The following is a 20,879-nucleotide window of genomic DNA, read 5'->3' as shown; positions in this document are numbered from 1 at the left end:
CAGCCAGCACCTTCCATGTTCCCTTCCTTCTGGACATCTTTTCCTCAGCGGTATAACTCACGTTGCATACCTAGAGCCAGAAAATACAAAATGTTAGATAGGCTTGTAGTACTCAAGTCTGAGTCCTGGACTCGAGTCCGACTCGTGCCCTAATTTTAAGGACTCGTGACTTGACGTGGACTTGAGCACCGATGACTTGGACTCAGACTCGTGCATTAACTGCATTCGGACTCGTAAATTGGAGACAAGGACTCCCATTTTTTTCTTTATTTTTTTGTAGCATGTCATAATAATTTGGCATAATATATTTACATCTACATTAATTTTTGTACTAATTTCACGCAAGAGTGTCACACCATGCGCGCCTTGGTGCGTGCATCAGATAGACTCTTGGGCACGCTCCGGACAGCACGCGTGCCAAGTGGACTTGTGCGCGCACCATAAACGACTGGCACCTCCACAGGATTAAGGCACAATCAGTGTGCCAATATAAAAACTGTGAAAACACACTTACTTTGCAAAGTATTGAGTTGCGTTGCTGACACATTACCAAGCCTTATTTCCTTGTTTGGTTTCCTGATCCCTGATTTCCTGTTTCTCGTCTTTGATTCTGCCGAGTCTATGATGGCCTTTTTATGCCTCGCTCGACCTATTTCCCATTTCACTGTTTTACAATTTTGCCTGCCATTCTGGATTGTTTACCTGTCTTCACTTGTATTAATAAACACACCTTCTGCACTTACATCCATCTCCCAACCATCTCTGACAGAATACTTCGCACTCCCTGACAAAGAGAATGCACATTCACCTGTTTATATGTCATGTTCAGGAACAAGCTAAACAGCCACCGTCAAATAGTGCAGTTGGAGTGTTGGACTTGATTTGGATCAGTAGTGGACTTGACTTGGACTCGACTCGAAATTTTCTTTAATGACTTGGACTCAGAGACTCAGATTGTTGGCACGCCCGCGTCTAAGACGCGCTATTTCGAATAATGAATGCATTGTCGAGAGGAGCAGGGGCCAATATGGACGTGAGCATTTTATACCCTATTTGGAACGTTTCGTGGCGTACTTGACTTCATGGTCTCAATATCGAAAATCTTGCACAAATATGCAACTTCCAACATAATTATCTGGATATTCAACAGATTTCAGCATCGGATGAGTTTGTTTTGACCGCTGCCATATTGAATATATGTCAGACCCGTTCGTGTATTTACGCCGCCCCATTTGTAGCGTCCCAAGCAAGTAAAACCTGATCCAAGTCTTTCGCTAGGTGGCGTCTTACGGTCTATGTACGAATATTCGAAAGAGACAAGAAAACATGGATAAGAAAAAAAAAGAAAAATACATCTATGTTGTCATTCTTCGGCAGAAAGAGAGTACATTCACCTGAAAAAACTGATACCCCTGATACCCAAGGTAATTAGTCATACTAGATTTACAACAACTACTACTGCAACATTAACTACTACAACAGCAACCACTACTACTACTACCACTGGTGACTACTACTACTACTACTACTACTATTGACCTACACCAAACTGAAAACAAGTTAATAAAATAAATTATAATTTACAAGGAGGAGATAATATAGATGTGATATATAGTGGCCTGTGGATGAATTCCAAAATATTGCCACTGATTAAACAATATCTCAATATATTTGCTTGAAGCATCAATTTTTGTCATCTACATTGCTTCATATGGCTTCTAATACCAAAAAAAAACAGAATTGAGAAGAAAAAAACAGCCCCTGGGATGCCCCAGCTGTTCATTGGGCTCGTTTCGCTCACTAGGTTCGCGTCAACTGAAGGATAATCACTGGGCCCCCATTGTAGAAATGGGCCCCTGTGGGCCCCTTGACCTGCAAAACAATCTGAGTCTCTGTTGGACTTGACTCGGACTTGAACACTGGGGACTCAAGACTGGAATCGGACTCGAGGTTTAGTGACTTGACTACAACACTGATGTTAGAAGCATAGAAGGTGACAGAAAAGGCCCTTACGTGGTTTTTAGTGCTGTAACAGTTATTTTCAAACCTGTTCATGTCAGTGGTGCATTGTTAATTTCACTAGGGATGCTGTCGTATTCCTAATTTGTAATATTTGCAACCTTTTTCGACTACAGATGCACCATTTGGCTAGCAAGAACTAGCATACGAGATGACACCCTACCAAAGTGACTGAATTAATTTACTTTAATAAGGTGTATGCTCACTAGAGTTACTGAATGCACTCAGTTCCCTATTAACGAGCTGCTGTGGTTTGGAGACACAGTTGTAACCGTGTGATTTCAGCAGAAGGAGAGAGTTTAGTTAAGCCCATAATTCCAAAAGAAACTGAGGATGATAAAACTCTGTAATCTTTACTTTTCTCACTAATGAAATCTTTACCATTTTCGGTGATGAAAATTGTTGTGCTTTGCCCTGAATGGCACCACGCATGCATACATTTAGGGTGTACTCATACTAAGTGATCCGTACTGTACCCAAGCGCGTTTGACCCCCAAAGTCTGGTTCATTTGACTAGTGTGATCGCTGCATACCATGCTTGGGGACAGTTCACTCAGACCATTTGGAAGAAGTGAGCTCGGGCACTGATTAGTTGGGTGTTCGCTAACCACACAGAACTTGAACACTACCACATGCACTTTTTAATTTATTGGAGAATATTTAGATTAACAACAAATCTGGTTTTCACCTTATTAATGAACACGAACTGTCAGCGAGTAAAGCTGCATCCTGATGATGTACACGCACTCAGGACAAGAACATAAAGCACAATACGAGCACAGGCCAGTAGGGTAGTGGGGAGAGGGGACAGTCACTCTCAGGAGCACTACAAGGCAATTATTTCTCGTGTGAGTACACCCTAACACACTCATTCACACCTAGGGGCAATTTAAAGGAGCCAGTACACCTCCTGGCCTGTTTTTGGGAGGGGGGAGGAAACCAGAGAACCTGAAGGAAACCCACGCAGACACGGGGAGAGCATGTGCTAACTGTGGCAAATGCTACACTATAGAATAAAACTAAAATGTGACTATAACTATAATTTAATTTTTGGTTTTAATCCAAAAAATTGGATGGTGTTGGTCTGAGATATTTTGTGTGAAGAGTGTGTCTCTGTAAGACTTACCCAGCATTCTGAATGCCTTAGACCAATATTTCTCAACCACTGCGCCGCAGCCCACTAAGCACCCTCTAGCGGGCCACAATTTTTTTTTCAAGTTGAAGCTAATCTTTACTCATAGTAGGGTAAAATTGCTGGGTTGCATTCGATATCACATCCGCCTCATTAAGCTACGGTCACACTACCGCTCACGATGCTTTGCGATGGGTTATCGATGAAAATGGGGCATTTTGGCAGCGATGCTTGGCGATATACACATGAGCTAAAAGTTGTGGTCACACAGCAGGTGAACACTTGACTATCACACCTTTGCGCACTTGAGTCTGGCGCAGCTCGAGCGGCTGCATGCGTTCATGGAGTGCGTTGTGCATGCGCTTGAGACTTGATCATTATGGGAAACACCTGACGCTGATTTGAGCGCAATCAGCACATGCAGATACGGACACTGTTTTTACAGAGGCTTTGCAAAGTATTATCATTATCACTGTCACGTTTGTCTCTAGCCATGTTTATAACACTTTAAATACAACCCCGGTTCCAAAAAAGTTGGGACAAAGTACAAATTGTAAATAAAAATGGAATGCAATGATGTGGAAGTTTCAAAATTTCATATTTTATTCAGAAGATGACATATCAAATGTTTAAACTGAGAAAATGTATCATTTTAAAGAGAAAAATTAGGTGATTTTAAATTTCCTGACAACAACACATCTCAAAAAAGTTGGGACAAGGCCATGTTTACCACTGTGAGACATCCCCTTTTCTCTTTACAACAGTCTGTAAACGTCTGGGGACTGAGGAGACAAGTTGCTCAAGTTTAGGGATAGGAATGTTAACCCATTCTTGTCTAATGTAGGATTCTAGTTGCTCAACTGTCTTAGGTCTTTTTTGTCGTATCTTCCGTTTTATGATGCACCAAATGTTTTCTATGGGTGAAAGATCTGGACTGCAGGCTGGCCAGTTCAGTACCCGGACCCTTCTTCTACGCAGCCATGATGCTGTAATTGATGCAGTATGTGGTTTGGCATTGTCATGTTGGAAAATGCAAGGTCTTCCCTGAAAGAGACGTCGTCTGGGTGGGAGCATACGTTGCTCTAGAACCTGGATATACCTTTCAGCATTGATGGTGTCTTTCCAGATGTGTAAGCTGCCCATGCCACACGCACTAATGCAGCCCCATACCGTCAGAGATGCAGGCTTCTGAACTGAGCGCTGATAACAACTTGGGTTGTCCTTCTCCTCTTTAGTCCGAATGACACGGCGTCCCTGATTTCCATAAAGAACTTCAAATTTTGATTCGTCTGACCACAGAACAGTTTTCCACTTTGCCACAGTCCATTTTAAATGAGCCTTGGCCCAGAGAAGACGTCTGCGCTTCTGGATCGTGTTTAGATACGGCTTCTTCTTTGAACTATAGAGTTTTAGCTGGCAACGGTGGATGGCACGGTGAATTGTGTTCACAGATAATGTTCTCTGGAAATATTCCTGAGCCCATTTTGTGATTTCCAATACAGAAGCATGCCTGTATGTGATGCAGTGCCGTCTAAGGGCCCGAAGATCACGGGCACCCGGTATGGTTTTCCGGCCTTGACCCTTACGCACAGAGATTCTTCCAGATTCTCTGAATCTTTTGATGATATTATGCACTGTAGATGATATGTTCAAACTCCTTGCAATTTTACACTGTCGAACTCCTTTCTGATATTGCTCCACTATTTGTTGGCGCAGAATTAGGGAGATTGGTGATCCTCTTCCCATCTTTACTTCTGAGAGCCGCTGCCACTCCAAGATGCTCTTTTTATACCCAGTCATGTTAATGACCTATTGCCAATTGACCTAATGAGTTGCAATTTGGTCCTCGAGCTGTTTCTTTTTTGTACCTTTAACTTTTCCAGCGTCTTATTGCCCCTGTCCCAACTTTTTTGAGATGTGTTGCTGTCATGAAATTTCAAATGAGCCAATATTTGGCATGAAATTTCAAAATGTCTCACTTTCAACATTTGATATGTTGTCTATGTTCTATTGTGAATACAATATCAGTTTTTGAGATTTGTAAATTATTGCATTCCGTTTTTATTTACAATTTGTACTTTGTCCCAACTTTTTTGGAATCGGGGTTGTACTCTGCTTTATGATTCTGCTTTCTAGTTTGCTTTCGTTTTTGTAAATATCACACCTCCTAATAAACACTCTCTTCCTGCGCTTAGATCCGTCTACTACCGTCTATCTTGTAGTGTCCTGATCACCAGATCTTTAACCCAGCCACATATAAAAAGTTGTACTCCTCCATGCTCTTCCAGGTTTTCATCTGTGTGTCCATGTAGAATGATGTCTGTAGCACCAGGTAGTTTGAGATGTCGGGGAACTCAACGGATGGATAATTTTCCAACTCATAGGAAAAATCCTTCTTTGTGAGCGTGTAAGGATCTAATCCCACTGAGCGGTTTCTGTATCCGCTTCTTTTGAGTGTACTACTTGGTTTTAATAACTTGCTTGTTTGCTGTATACAAACATGGCAAGAAGTTCATGTGTTAATGGACCAGACTCCACTTTTGGATCATTAACCCCTTTTGACTGAGAATGCCCTGCATGCATGGTTTTATGTTGGCTTGTGGCACATCCATACAGTTTTAAATAATTGTTTTTAAATATTAAAAACAGGTTGTTTTTATTGCATTTATTTAATTCCTGGGCTCCCATCTGTAACAGGGAGTGATGTTGCATCCCATTAATACACTTTACAATAGATTATTAGATTCTAATAGAATAGATGAGCCAAAATAATTGGGGATCTTTTTTAATGGGCCCCGACTCGTTACAAGTATGAATAGGTGGGCCTCAAACTAGAAAAGTTTGAGAACTCCTGCCTTAGACCACCCGGACATAATGAGTTCAGCTTTCACTTATAGGATTTTCTACAGTGTGGTAGGATAACACCCTGTAGAAAAATCTGCATTTGAAGAAGAGCGAGCGTGTATTTTGTTTGTGGCTATATGTGAGTGTGTATTTTGGAAAGAACTGGTGTTGAAAGAAAGAATGCAAAACTGTGTGCACACAGTTCTGTGCAGCTCTGCAAATTATACAGTATAAGTTATATATTATACTCAGCTAATATCCCAAATGCATTGTTCATGATGCTTGAGGCAGAGTTGACTTTCTTTTTCTTTCTTTTTATTTGAAGACGTTACTTTCCCGTTTTCCTACTATGGTAAGTGGCAATCTCATAAACTTTATAATGGTTTGGATAAACTCTGACTGAGCAAAGAAAACACAAGAACATCATAAAGCCCCCCAAGGAATTTGTGTGCTCCCAAGGGAGTTGCAAAAACAAATCTGTTTAGAGAGAAATCAAGGGGAAAATGTGTACTGAGTCCCTATTCTAATCACATTTGTCACCAAAGTTTTTGTGTGAAGCCCACAGATTTCCAGGAACCCTCCGTAAACCATTGAGTCTGTGCATGTGAAAGGTTCATGGGTAGCTGAGGCAGTTGACTTGCCCTCAACCGTTGGCTGTAAATGTCAAGAGGCATTTGGTCCAGGGCGAGATTGCAAAACACTCATGTGAAGTTTCACTCAGTTACTTCAGTGACCTGAAGTGGTGCACTAATTGCAGGTTGGTCAGAAGATGGTTTGCCATAACACTCTGCATTGGGCTGGGAATTGAAAAATGTTTCTTAAACACTTGCCGTAGCAGCTTTTTCCATCCTCCTGAAACCTTGATTAAGCTCTCCAGTGACAGCTGCAATTACTGAAGCTTGGACAACAAGATCTGTCGGGAGCAGCGAGCCCAAACAAGCCCTTTTGTGAACAAACTCATGTTGAACAATAGGGTTCTGGGTATCATCCAACCGAGTATCCGATTTGTCAGAAGCTGTCCTGTTAATGAAATAACTCACTAGTCTGTAAATCCATTAAGTCAGCCTTCAGTCATTGAAACGTATAGAGATGTTCGGTAATGAGCTGTCCAGAAGAAGGAGAAATGTTTAAACCTGCAGCTGTCTACAGGATTCCCTCAGGCAGGCCACTATCTGCAAAATAGGCTCCAGTCATTTCTCCTGTTAGAAAGTCGCCTTTGACTGCATATCGGATGCATAATTAATCAGCAAGTGTGTGTATTTAATTGACTAAACCTCAACACCAGCTTCTCAGCGAAAAGTTGAAAATGAGGAAATATTGATTCATTCATTCATTCATTCATTCATTCATTCATCTTCAGTTATTCTGGTCAAGGTTGAAAAGACCAGGAGCCTATCCCCAAAACACTGGGCGTGAGCTGGAAATACACCCTGGATGGGACGCCAGTTCTTCACACACATTCAGACACTTTCACATTTAGTGTAGCCAATACACGTACAGTGGGGAAACCATGGCCTAATGGTTAGAGAAGCAGCTTTGGGACCAAAAGGTCGCTGGTTCGATTCCCTGGACCAGCAGGACTGGCTGAAGTGCCCTTGAGCAAGGCACCTAACCCTCAACTGCTCCGGCAAGAGTGGTGGCATACCTTGTGTCTGATTAGCCAAAGAAAAGCTGTTGATGTGATCATCAGTTCGGGTGGTGCCTGATCGAAATGGAACGTAAACATGTACAGATGGGACGAACCTGGAAGAATCCTATGTACATGGATGTGGAGATTATGTGACAAAACACACCTAAGCTCAGGATCGAACCCAGAACCCTGCACCACCATGAGTAAGAATTATTAGGTAAACTAACATTTCTGATTTGCGAGACATTACATTACAGGCATTTAGCAGACACTCTTATCCAGAGCATACAACATACCCAGATCAGCCTTGGAGCAAGGTGCCTTGCTCAAGGGCACTTCATCCATTCTTGCTGGTTCAGAGACTCAAACCAGCAACCTTTTGATTCCAAAGCTGCTTCTCTAACCATTAGGCCATGGCTTCCCTTCACACTAGTTTTTTCTTCATACATAGATGGCATGAAAATAAGTGCAGGTGTTTGCTACCTTGCATATGGTGGGATGTTCCAAACCTGAGCCATGAAGGCAAAGTCATTTTCTCCTCCCCTAATGAAGAATGAAAACGTGTAGTTTTTCTCCATTCTGCAGTGTGACAACCTGTCTTCACCTTTACTGGATGCAGTCAAGGGGAAAAGACTACAGAGACCTTTGGTGAAAAGTGGATGATGACAAATGATATAAACCATGTGTAGATCAAAACGCAGAGCATGCACATGCTGATAGAGTTCACACATGGACAACCACATGGCAGTATACAGACTTCAGCCATAATATTTCCATTGATTTACCTTCCACAATGCCATTGTTTTTCGTGTGTGTGTGTGTGTTGGTCTGCTGTGCTGTGCAGTATGCTTTGTGTCAGGGCTGATTAGAGAGAGAGAGAGAGAGAGAGAAGGAGGGAGGGAGGGTATGCCAGGGCTCAATGAGCATGGCTGATTTACCAGCTCTGCTAGTCTACATCTCCTGGCTTGCCCACTTCTGTTGTCTTGTGTGCTTAGCTGTGTTGGGAGAGGAGGATTAAAATGCCATGAATGAATTGGCTTGTTTGTTGCTGCATGTTGGATTTCTTTTTGAAGCGCGATTAAACACAACTGACTCATTTCCCTTTCGTGTGCTTTTTCCCCCCTCTCCTCATCTTCAGTTACAGCTGAAGTGAGAAACGTCAGCGAGTCCCACTTCCCACGAACGGAATGGTTATTGTAGACGCATAAAGGGAAAATTGTTTTACATTCAATCACTGCTTTATTGAGCTTTCCCAGAGCTCCGAGCAGTTTTTAATTGTAAAAGATAACAAGGTCTCTCTCTCTCTCTCTCTCTCTCTCTCTCTCTGCGTTTTAATCCTGCTATTTTTCCCAGTTTGTGTCTATGTTTAGCGGACATTTGGTCTGTAAGTGACTCATCATTTTTAGCTGTTACCTTAATGTGTCTAGCCCCGGGTCAGATATGCCATTTCTCCAGCACGCAGAGGTGCGTTTGCCGAGCCAACAGTTCATATATTCTTGGTTGTGGGAGGAATAAGGAAACGCTGAACTAAAAGTAAAGATGTGTCACTCCATGATTCAGAGGCAAGTGAATGTCTGATCCGGCAGCATGTTTTATTTAAACACGAGTCATGAGTAGCGGTCATCGATGAGTAACTTTGCTATATTGATTTTTAATATACTTTTCCTTGATTGTGTTTACCTGTGAGTGTGATCACGTTCTTATTAAGCCTAACTATTTTAACCCTCAGCGCTCCCAGACTGATGCCGCTTGGCTGACGGTGACACTTTTCTCCGCTGATAGGAGGTGATGAGCCGCAGACATTTCAGAGAAGGAAGGAAGCAAGCAAGTCGTCATGGTGACACTCAGTCCCCAGAGCCCCGTGCACTCTTGGTATTAATATTTATCATTTAGTTGCTTGGCAAACACTCCTGCGATGCGACCTACATAACTGACAGTCGCTAATGTGATTCATAATGTACAGAGAATCTAATGTGTGCTGATGGCTGTCCAAAAAGTTTGTGATCCTACTTGGAGTCTTTTGTGCATTGGGAACCCATGGTCTTAATTCATCACTTCTTTTTATATACATTATATAGCCAAAAGTATGTGGACACCTGACCAATCACACACGTATGTGCTTGTTGAACATACTGTTCCAGATTTAGTTCCTTCTTTGCTGATATAATGGCCCATGACTCTTCTGGGAAGGATTTCCACCAGATTTTAGGGTGTGGCTGTGGGGAATTGTGTTCACTGAGCTATAAGAGCATTGATCATCAGGCACTGATGTTGGGTGAGGAGGCCTGGGGTCCAGTCAGCATTCCAGTTCATCCCAAAGATGTTCAGTGGGTTTAAGGTCAAGGCTGTGTGCAGAAAACTGGAGTTCGTCCACTCTAACTTTGGTGAAACATGTTTTCATGGAGTTTGCTTTAGGCCCCTTAATTCCAGTGAAGGGAAATCTTGATATAGTACTACATATATGAGGGTAAGTCAAAAAGTTCTAAGGCAAATGCAAAAAATCTTTATTTATGAAAATAACAAAGCTATTTCTCTACATATCCTCCATTGAAGTCTAAACACTTCTGCAAGCGATGTTTCCATCAGAGAATTCCTTCTTTGTACAACCCCGATTCCAAAAAAGTTGGGACAAAGAACAAATTGTAAATAAAAACGGAATGCAATGATGTGGAAGTTTCAAAATTCCATATTTTATTCAGAATAGAACATAGATGACATATCAAATGTTTAAACTGAGAAAATGTATCATTTAAAGAGAAAAATTAGGTGATTTTAAATTTCATGACAACAACACATCTCAAAAAAGTTGGGACAAGGCCATGTTTACCACTGTGAGACATCCCCTTTTCTCTTTACAACAGTCTGTAAACGTCTGGGGACTGAGGAGACAAGTTGCTCAAGTTTAGGGATAGGAATGTTAACCCATTCTTGTCTAATGTAGGATTCTAGTTGCTCAACTGTCTTAGGTCTTTTTTGTCGTATCTTCCGTTTTATGATGCGCCAAATGTTTTCTATGGGTGAAAGATCTGGACTGCAGGCTGGCCAGTTCAGTACCTGGACCCTTCTTCTACGCAGCCATGATGCTGTAATTGATGCAGTATGTGGTTTGGCATTATCATGTTGGAAAATGCAAGGTCTTCCCTGAAAGAGACGTCGTCTGGGTGGGAGCATATGTTGCTCTAGAACCTGGATATACCTTTCAGCATTGATGGTGTCTTTCCAGATGTGTAAGCTGCCCATGCCACACGCACTAATGCAACCCCATACCATCAGAGACGCAGGCTTCTGAACTGAGCGCTGATAACAACTTGGGTCATCCTTCTCCTCTTTAGTCCGAATGACACGGCGTCCCTGATTTCCATAAAGAACTTCAAATTTTGATTCATCTGACCACAGAACAGTTTTCCACTTTGCCACAGTCCATTTTAAATGAGCCTTGGCCCAGAGAAGACGTCTGCGCTTCTGGATCATGTTTAGATACGGCTTCTTCTTTGAAATATATAGAGTTTTAGTTGGCAACGGCGGATGGCACGGTGAATTGTGTTCACAGATAATGTTCTCTGGAAATATTCCTGAGCCCATTTTGTGATTTCCAATACAGAAGCATGCCTGTATGTGATGCAGTGCCGTCTAAGGGCCCGAAGATCACGGGCACCCAGTATGGTTTTCTGGCCTTGACCCTTACGCACAGAGATTCTTCCAGATTCTCTGAATCTTTTGATGATATTATGCACTGTAGATGATGATATGTTCAAACTCTTTGCAATTTTACACTGTCGAACTCCTTTCTGATATTGCTCCACTATTTGTCGGCGCAGAATTAGGGGGATTGGTGATCCTCTTCCCATCTTTACTTCTGAGAGCCGCTGCCACTCCAAGATGCTCTTTTTATACCCAGTCATGTTAATGACCTATTGCCAATTGACCTAATGAGTTGCAATTTGGTCCTCCAGCTGTTCCTTTTTTGTACCTTTAACTTTTCCAGCCTCTTATTGCCCCTGTCCCAACTTTTTTGAGATGTGTTGCTGTCATGAAATTTCAAATGAGCCAATATTTGGCATGAAATTTCAAAATGTCTCACTTTCGACATTTGATATGTTGTCTATGTTGTATTGTGAATACAATATCAGTTTTTGAGATTTGTAAATTATTGCATTCCGTTTTTATTTACAATTTGTACTTTGTCCCAACTTTTTTGGAATCAGGGTTGTATTCCTTTTTTGAATTCTTTTGAAATTATAACATTTGTCTTAGAACGTTTTGACTTGCCCTCGTATACATTCTGTACAATTGTGTGCTTCAAGCTTTGTGGAAATAGTGTAGTTTGGGGATGAATCACGTGTGTGATGGTCACTTATCCAGATGCTTTTGGTTACATATTGTATCAAGTATGCAGACTTTAAACACCAGCATTGCCAAACCAGGCGTATTTAACAATTATTCCCCAAAATCCAGTCGTACGTGACCTGATAGCCAATGAGGCATGTAGCACTGAGTTGGCTATAAGTCGTGTACGACAAGATTGAGTGGAATAACTGTTTTATTCTATCCACATTCACTGGATTTTGAGAAACAGAGCATTTTTATTTTTTGCAAATGTGATAAATAAGAACTGTATACAAAACATCCAACAAAATAATTTCCGCTTAGTGAGCAGACACATGACAAATTACATACGTGTAATTTTAATCCTTAAAGATGAAGGATGTAAGCAAACCGGCGAAATGACAGTAGCAATTTGTGAAAAATGCTGTAATAATAATTCTTGAAAAATAAAAAAAGGTACACGCTTAGGATCAAATACTTTTATTCCATATTTGTTGCTTTTTTTTGTATTTGTGGGGGTTTTGTTTTCGAGTAGAGTTTTTATTTCATCCTCGGTTGGTTCAGCAACACGCTCCACCATTTCGTTTTTGTCTGCTCATGGTATATGAGCTGATATCCTAGTAGTAGAGTAGCCCATCAGAGCATGCGATTGCTCATATCCAGTGAATGTGGATAGAATAAAATGTGCCAAATCCATTGTCACTGGTCATATAATTTAAACTAAAGGTGTCACCCTTTCTATTGTCCTTCAATTGTTTATGATCTCTATTTGTTTCCTTTTTTAGGTATGTTTAGTATAGTCCTTCCTTACTCAGAGCCTGGGTAATGAGATATAAACTAGACTTAAGTAGAACTTCCTGCCTCTGAAAAACAAACCAAACGGGTAGGGGGTAGTTAAGGAAGGAGGGTTCTTGTAATCAGCCAAAATGACTCCAACAAAATTCCAACGCCCACAATTGTAACCAGGTCCTTAGGTTTTCCCAGAATAGTTGTTTGATGAATTGGTTTCTGATTTAATTACAGGACCTTAAAGTTCACATCCCTACAAAGCACTGGGTCATGCAGTGCTCTAGAGAGAAAGCGCAGTGCAGTATTTTGAGATAAATGCACTCCGTCTCATCTTTTTAAGGTGCTTAGCTTGGCATGTTTTGTCTCACATTCTTCCAGGAACTTGATTAGGTATTAATATTTCACCTTCACTGCCCCGAAGACATTGTGACATGTTTATAGATGTGTACTGCCTTACAACTTGAAGACTTTTACTTTTTTTACTCGTTTGATCATGACCTACTTTTGTGTACAGTTTATGGATGCAGAAACATCCTGTTATGATTAAGGCTGCTGATTATATCCACTTCGAAGAGTTGATGTAAGGATTATCAAAGGGAAACGGGAAGACTTTCTTATAGTTTCATAAGTTCAAGGAAACGCAAGACATCTTAGTTGATAAGCTTTCATCTCTTAAAGCTCTTAATCTTTTTTTATTCCTTTCTTCGTAATTTATTTCATTGTGTGCACCATCTGCACTGCCGTTCTTTGTCAGTGAATATAAAATTTAGCGACAGCAATTTGGGAGTCCATGGAAAAGAAAACAATCGCTCTTTTTTTTTTTCCCATAAGAGCAATGCCAGCTCACAGATCAGGGTCATTATTCACTAATGAAGCTCAAGGTTAAAGAGATACAGCGTGCAGTCAAAACATTAGGATTCCTTCCTGGACCCATTTCCTGGCCGACATGGATCGCTGCCATTGAAAGTGCAGAGTTGTCACATTTTATGGCTCTTTTGAGAGTTTTCCACCACAGATGAAAGCTTAATAAGCTCCAGCACCTTTGATTAGCTCCAACCAGTTTCCCTCGTTTGCACCACAGAATCTCACCATATAAAGCAAAGAGAACTGTTGATTACATCTTTATTAATGTGTAATGTAATTGCTGCTGGCAAATAAGAAGTTCTGCAAAAGTGTGAATGTTATTATATTCCTTATCAACAGAGGTTTTTTTTTTTCTCTACCAGCAGAGATTGAGAACAAAGGCGCAACCTCAGTTCATTACACGGCTTTGCTAAAGTGCTGTTTTTGCCATAACGTCATTAGCAAAAGACGTGAGCAAGTTCTGTGAAGGAATATGAGGTATGCAGGGAGTTATCATGATCTGGGTGATGGGAGCCATTTTCCAGCAGCACAATGCAAGCAGGCTTGTTCAGACTAAATAAATTATCACAGGAGCTATTTTTACACTGAAATATAAATGCAATAGTCCTCCGAGCAGGAGCTGAGAGTCTATACTCAGAACAACATTAGGGAATACAACCCACCCCTCATGTGTGTGCTCACACTTTGCACTTTCCTTGTTATCCACTCCTGCATGCGTTCTATCTCTTACTGCCCTTCTTCTTTCGAGGGTATATTGCAAGAGCATAATAACAGATTCTATTTGTAAGGGGTTAGTGAAAATTGTCTATATCTAATAAAACGCAACTGGGCTTTGCTGTTGTAGGAAAATAATTTACGAGTGTGTGGCGTGATGCCCAAATTTGATTATTTTGCAATAACAGTACATCGAGAGGTGTTTCATTCCTCTTACATCACAGCAATTTGCCAATGATTACAATTTTTTACTAATTAAACAATCACAGATCATACTTTTTATTACTAATTTATAGTTATGCTTGAAGTTGTGAAACAGTATCCACGAATGTTCCTTGAAACAAGTTCATTCCTGTGAACACTTCTGTTGCAATAGCTATAATCAGTCCCCTTACCAACCTCTCTTTTTGTCATGTTACTGTAACCTGATCAAGGCGGAACTCTTATGCCTTTATTCCGCCTCGTATTCTATATAAAACATCCAAATGCAGAACGGGGGGGGTCTGTGTTGTTCTGCCTCTGAGCCAGAATTATTGGTAGTAACAGAGCCAGAATCGATGTCTGTGTAAAAGGGACTGCCGGCACGGTGGGAAAGGGGTGTAAAGATTTGTATCTTGACATTCTTCTTTCCGAGACCAGCGCAAGTCTCCATCTACAGTGTCAAAGGTCCGTACAGCTTTCTGGCTCACATTGATTCCTACTTCTCTTTACTTTCTCCTCAACATATTTCTGATCCACGAACATGTTGCTTACACGAGTCTGTCCGATCCTCTCTTCCTCGTTACCTCTCTCTCTCTCTCTCTCTCTCTCTCTCTCTCTCTCTCTCTCTATCACTCTTTCTTTCTCTCTTCTCTCCATTTGTGAGTGTAGTTTTCTGTGACAGACTTTTTTTTCCCTGTACAGCCAGCTCTGCTAAAGGAAAATAAATGTTCTATATATTTAACGGAAGTGATTACATGTTGGGCGGCACGGTGGTGTAGTGGTTAGCGCTGTCGCCTCACAGCAAGAAGGTCCTGGGTTCGAGCCCCGGAGCCGCCGAGGTCCTTTCTGTGTGGAGTTTGCATGTTCTCCCCGTGTCCGCGTGGGTTTCCTCCGGGTGCTCCGGTTTCCCCCACAGTCCAAAGACATGCAGGTTAGGTTAACTGGTGACTCTAAATTGACCGTAGGTGTGAATGGTTGTCTGTGTGTCAGCCCTGTGATGACCTGGCGACTTGTCCAGGGTGTACCCTGCCTTTCGCCCGCAGTCAGCTGGGATAGGCTCCAGCTTGCCTGTGACCCTGTAGAACAGGATAAAGCGGCTAGAGATAATGAGATGAGATGAGATGAGATGATTACATGTTGATATGATGCTCAGCAACTTTGCATGTGTTTGAAGAGTGGTATAAATGCGCATAGCTCACAAAAGCACCTCAACATTCAGTTAACCCGCCATTGTTTCGAAAGCAGTGCCAGTATTCTCAGGATGTTCATGTTTCTGACTCATAGATACGTCACTCTAGATGCCTACACTCTGTTGTGACACGTTACGTCTCTGATTACGGAACACGGCTCACAGTATAAAAACACACACTGGCACAGCTACATGGCAGCTTTATTTAGTTCACTTTAAATCACTAAAGCTGGAATGTAGAGGTGCCTTCTTTACGCCAGTATTATGGAATATCTGTGTAAAAAAGGCTTGTGAAACCACCAAGCCGTGTCAGGAAACTGACCCTGAAGACTCCTTCCACAAATGCTAAATAAACATCTCTTCACAGAAAACTTTACCATATTGTCTTTTGAAAGTGCATTAGGTAAGATTAGTTTGGGTTGTTTTGGGTTTTTTTGCAAGATTAGGTAGGTTCGACATTTGAATGGTTCCCACCCATGTCATAAAGCGCCACTCCCAGGATCTTAAGCCTTGGTCACAACCGGCCGTACATGCTCCTACGGCCGGTCTACGTGCAAAAAACGCAAGAAACGCACGGAGGGTGCGCGTGTGACGTGCTGATTTTCGAGCCGTAGACTGGCCGCAGACCGGCCGCAGAGGTTCTTTGTCATGTCAAACAAACTCTACGGGCGCTTACGTTTTTTTTCAGGTTGCAAGACAAACTTACGGCCAACGTACGTCTTTCTCCATGAACAAAAAAAAAACGCAGCGATTTGGGAAATGCCAAAAATCGCACGGCCAAAAAATCGTACGTCTGGTTGTGACCTAGGCTTTAGGCTACGTCCACACGAGTATGTCTTAGTTTTAAAACATCACTTTTGCTACCTTTACGCCTGCTGTCCCCACTACTCCGGAGCTTTCGCGCCCCAGTAACGAAGACTTTCGGAAACCTTACTGGCCTCATTTTAGTTTGAAAACTCCGAGGTAGCATTTTAGTGTAGACAGGCAAAAATGGAGACGTTTGGAAACGATGATGCAGACATCCACATTCACTCCCTGATTGGGTCTCATCGGTCATGACATATCCTTCCCTGATTCATCACGCTCCTGTCACATGACCCTTTTCTGGAAGAAAACAAATGGCATCAGCTGTTTATACAGCTTGTGCATGTCCAGTGTACGTGAATAGTCATGTGTTATAAGTTTTTCCAGCGTGTTAGAGATGGAAATTATTTCTGATACAGAGCTAAAAGGATTGTATGGATGGAGATCGTTTTCATTTTAAAAGTAAAATGTGTTAATGTGGACGTACCCTTAGGTGGCCCGTATGGTGTCTGTGACAGCTGACAGGAAGCACATCCAAACAGAAACATCATTCAGACTGAAATTCAGGTTTCCATATGTGTCTTCTCAGCAACTTCTGCTGCTGTTCATCTAGTTTTTTTGTTGCTGTTTTGTTTTTAATATATTCTGCCATAACGTCCAGGTTATTTGCACAAGTACAAAATTTTAAAAAAAATGGACTACTGCGCCTTTAATCTGTTATAAGGAATGTCTGCCTTACAGTCCCCTGAGTTATTACTATAGAAATAATAATGTATTAAAGCGAGTGCATGAACTGAACCTTGCAGCTTGCTACTTATAAGAGCCACTGTTATAGAAAATTAGTCAACACTTTCTGACCAATCAGAATGGAGCATTAATCATACAGTAAACCCAGCCAACATTTCTAGCTCTCTCTGCAAAAGTTGTTGCTTTGTAATCATGGTACATAATAGAGTTTAATGGCGTGTCGTTAATCACTGGCTGGGGGTCAAGTTATGCAGGTTAATCATGAGAAAGAGAGTCTTGTTTCAGTGGCGAGCAGGTATTTACTAGTGTCAGACAAAGCCTGGCTCCATGCACCGTTGACTAACAGCCAGATCTGCACCAATAATTCACAGAAAGGAAAGTTTCCTCCCTCTCAGAGATGATTCCAGCTTCTGCCATCCCAAACTCCCTGAGTGTCAGGTTTTATTCTCCTCTCTTTGCTTTGTTAGTGTTTACAACGAAGCTGGCAAATTGGGTTGCACCACGTGTCTGCAGTTTTATCATAAATCCCATTTCTTTTAAACCTATTTATACGGCGGAGAATGTAAGTCTGTGCTCTAGCTGCATTTCATTCCTCCCTCTCTAACACCGGTTTCTTCATGCTTAGTTTATGAGCGTGTAAAGGAGCATGAAGGAAGTAGGCATGGCAAGAGGACGTTGGCTAAGGTGCAGTTTTATCCCTCATTCTTGCATTGGCTCACCTGCTGAGTAAGGATTCAGAGTTGCCATTGTAATCACTATATTCTACATCCTCGGTGATGTAATGAATACACACAAAATATATATAAATATTATTAAGTAAATAATCATATGAATCATCCTTTTGCATTCTGCTGCAAAAGCATTTTTCAGCCCTAAGCTTTACACTTTCTGTATAAGGTTTTAAATCATATTTTCTGCAAAGAGCTTGTGAATTGATTGCACAAACGTGTATCTGTGAGCATATGAATAGTGCGTTCTTAGTGGAAATGACAGTGTTGAGCACTTCAACAGGCAATGATTTTTTTGCCTGTTTTTGGCTTCCTTCCATGGTTATTAGGAGCTGCTCTATGCTGGTATCAGTGCCGGTTTGTAGGCTGGCAGGGTGGATTGAAGATTGCATGCTCGTCTTTAGCAATTTAGCAAAGATGGCAAACTAATGCACTTATTACAAATAGTCATTATGAATTCGTGACTATTATCTCATCTCATTATCTCTAGCCACTTTATCCTGTTCTACAGGGTTGCAGGTAAGCTGGAGCCTATCCCAGCTGACTACGGGCGAATCGTGACTATCAGTATATTCGAAATATATTTGGATACTAATACTGTTTAGTATAAATACACAGGTGAGTATAGAAAATTGCGCTGATTGGTCGAGAGATTCGGACTGTTTCTCAATAATCACTTCGAGCGACTCGGTAAAATGGTGACTTGGCAAAATGGCTTTGTCACCGTAAGTGAGAAAGAATTACAAGATATGGAAGAAAATGCTACGCACTAAAGATGCTACGAAGTTTGGTCTAAAACTATTCAAAGGTAAGGTAGAATTGTGATTTATTTTATCGATTTCAAAACAAAGTATTTCATGTGAGCCGGCGTAGATTGCCTTTGTTACATTTGCATGTTGCTTGTGAAGTTTGAAATAAATGATTTTTTTAATACAATTTTTTTTTAAATAACTCGACTTTGTCTCAGTTATTATTCACCGATATTCACTTCACCTTCGGTGGAAAATTGTTAAATACACTCACTGATAACTGTACACTGGCTCTTTCGTATGCAATCAGCCAGTCATGTGGCGCCAACTTGATCCATAAAATCTTGCAGATACAGGTCAGTTAATATTCACATCAAACAGACTGTGGAGATGAAGAAATCTCCGTGACTTTGACCAGATGGGCTGACCTAAATATTTCAGAAACTGCACACTGGTTTGAGCTACTCCTATACAGTGTCTTGCAAAAGTATTCATCTGCCTTGGTGTTTGTCCTGTTTTGTTGCATTACAAGCTGGAATTAAAATGGATTTTGGACGGTCAGTACCATTTGATTTATACAACATGCCTACAGCTTTAAAAGTACAAATTGTTGTTTTATTGTGACACAAACAATAATTAAGATGGAAAATAACCATAAATCTGGAGTGTACATTAGGTATTCACCCCTTTTCGTATGAAACCCCTAAATAAGAGCTGGGCCAACCAAGTCACATAATTAGTTGATGTGCGCAATCAAAGTATCACATGATCTGTCACATGATGTCTGTATAAATTAACCTGTTCTGGAAGGACCCTGAATCTGCAACACTACTAAGCAACCAACATGAGAACCAAGGAGCCTCCAAACAGGTCAGAGACAAAGTTGTGGAGAAGTATAGATCAGGGTTGGGTTATAAAAAATATCCCAAACTTTGAATATCCCAGGGAGCGTCATTAAATCCATTATAGCAAAATGGAAAGAATATGTCACCACTACAAACCTGACAAGAGAAGGCTGCCCACCAAAACTCACAGACCGGGCGAGGAGGGCATAATCAGAGATGCAACAAAAACACCGAAGATAACACTGAAGGAGCTGCAAAGATCCACAGCAGAGATGGGAGGATCTGTCCATAGCCCCACTTTAAGCTGTACACTCCACAGAGCAGGGCTTTATGGAAGAGTGGCCATTAAAAAAGTAACTGCTTAAGAAAACATGTTTGGAGTTTGCCCAACAGCATGTGGCCAACTCTCCAAACACATGGAAGAAGATTCTCTGGTCTGTTGAGACTAAAATTGATCTTTTTGGCCATCATGGAAAATGCCATGTGTGGCACAAACCCAACACCCTGAGAACACCATTCCTACAGTGAAGCATGGTGGTGGCAGCATCATGCTGTGGGGATGTTTTTCATCTGCAAGGACAGGAAAGCTGGTCAGGGCTGAAGGAAAGATGGATGGCACTAAATACAGGGCAATTCTGGAGGAAAACCTGTTTGAGTCAGCCAGAGGTTTGAGACTGGGATGAAGGTTCACATTCCAGCAGGACAATGACCTAAACATAAAGCTAAAGCTACACTGGAGTGGTTTAAAAGGAAACATTTAAATGTCTTGGAATGTCCTAGTCAAAGCCCAGACCTCAGTCCAACTGAGAATCTGTGGCATAACTTGAAGATTGCTGTACACCAATGCAACCCATCTAACTTGAAAGAGTTGGAGCAGTTTTTGTCTTGAGGAATGGGCAAAAATCCCAGTGGCTAGATGTGCTAAGCTAATAGACATATACCCCAAAAGACTTGCAGCTGTAATTGCAGGAAAAGGTGGCTCTACAAAGTATTGACACTTTTTTTTTGGGGGGGGGGGTGAATACCTATGCACACTCCAGAGTTCGGGGGGGGGTTCATCTTAATTATTGTTTGTATCACAATAAAACAACAATGTGGACCTTTAAAGTGGTAGGCATGTTGTGTAAATCAAATGGTGCTAACCCCCCAAAAAATCAATTTTAATTCCATCTTGTAATGCAACAAAACAGGACAAACACCAAGGGGGATGAATACTTTTGCAAGACACTGAAATTCATGAAGGCTTCTGTAACTCAAATAAGTGCAATTTACAACTGTGAGCAGAAAAACACCTACGA

The 20,879-nt window shown here is 41.4% G+C and overlaps 1 protein-coding gene across 2 annotated transcripts in view; it reads left to right on the top strand.

Moving 5' to 3' along the window:
• The window catches only part of samd12 (sterile alpha motif domain containing 12), a 269,788-nt gene that overhangs the window by 236,962 nt on the left and 11,947 nt on the right, over positions 1–20,879 (top strand). The window contains exon 5 of one of the 2 annotated variants that reach the window (XR_009656799.1): positions 9,355–9,497. The exons of the other annotated variant lie outside the window; for it this stretch is intronic. The gene's annotated coding sequence lies outside the window, so the exon portion shown is untranslated. The remainder of the gene's footprint in view (positions 1–9,354; positions 9,498–20,879) is intronic. 2 annotated transcript variants of the gene reach the window in all.

This window comes from Neoarius graeffei, chromosome 16 (genome assembly GCF_027579695.1).
Source record: "Neoarius graeffei isolate fNeoGra1 chromosome 16, fNeoGra1.pri, whole genome shotgun sequence".
NCBI lineage: Eukaryota > Metazoa > Chordata > Actinopteri > Siluriformes > Ariidae > Neoarius > Neoarius graeffei.
Note: the sequence above shows the minus strand (reverse complement) of the source record. Positions and strands in the feature narration are given on the sequence as shown.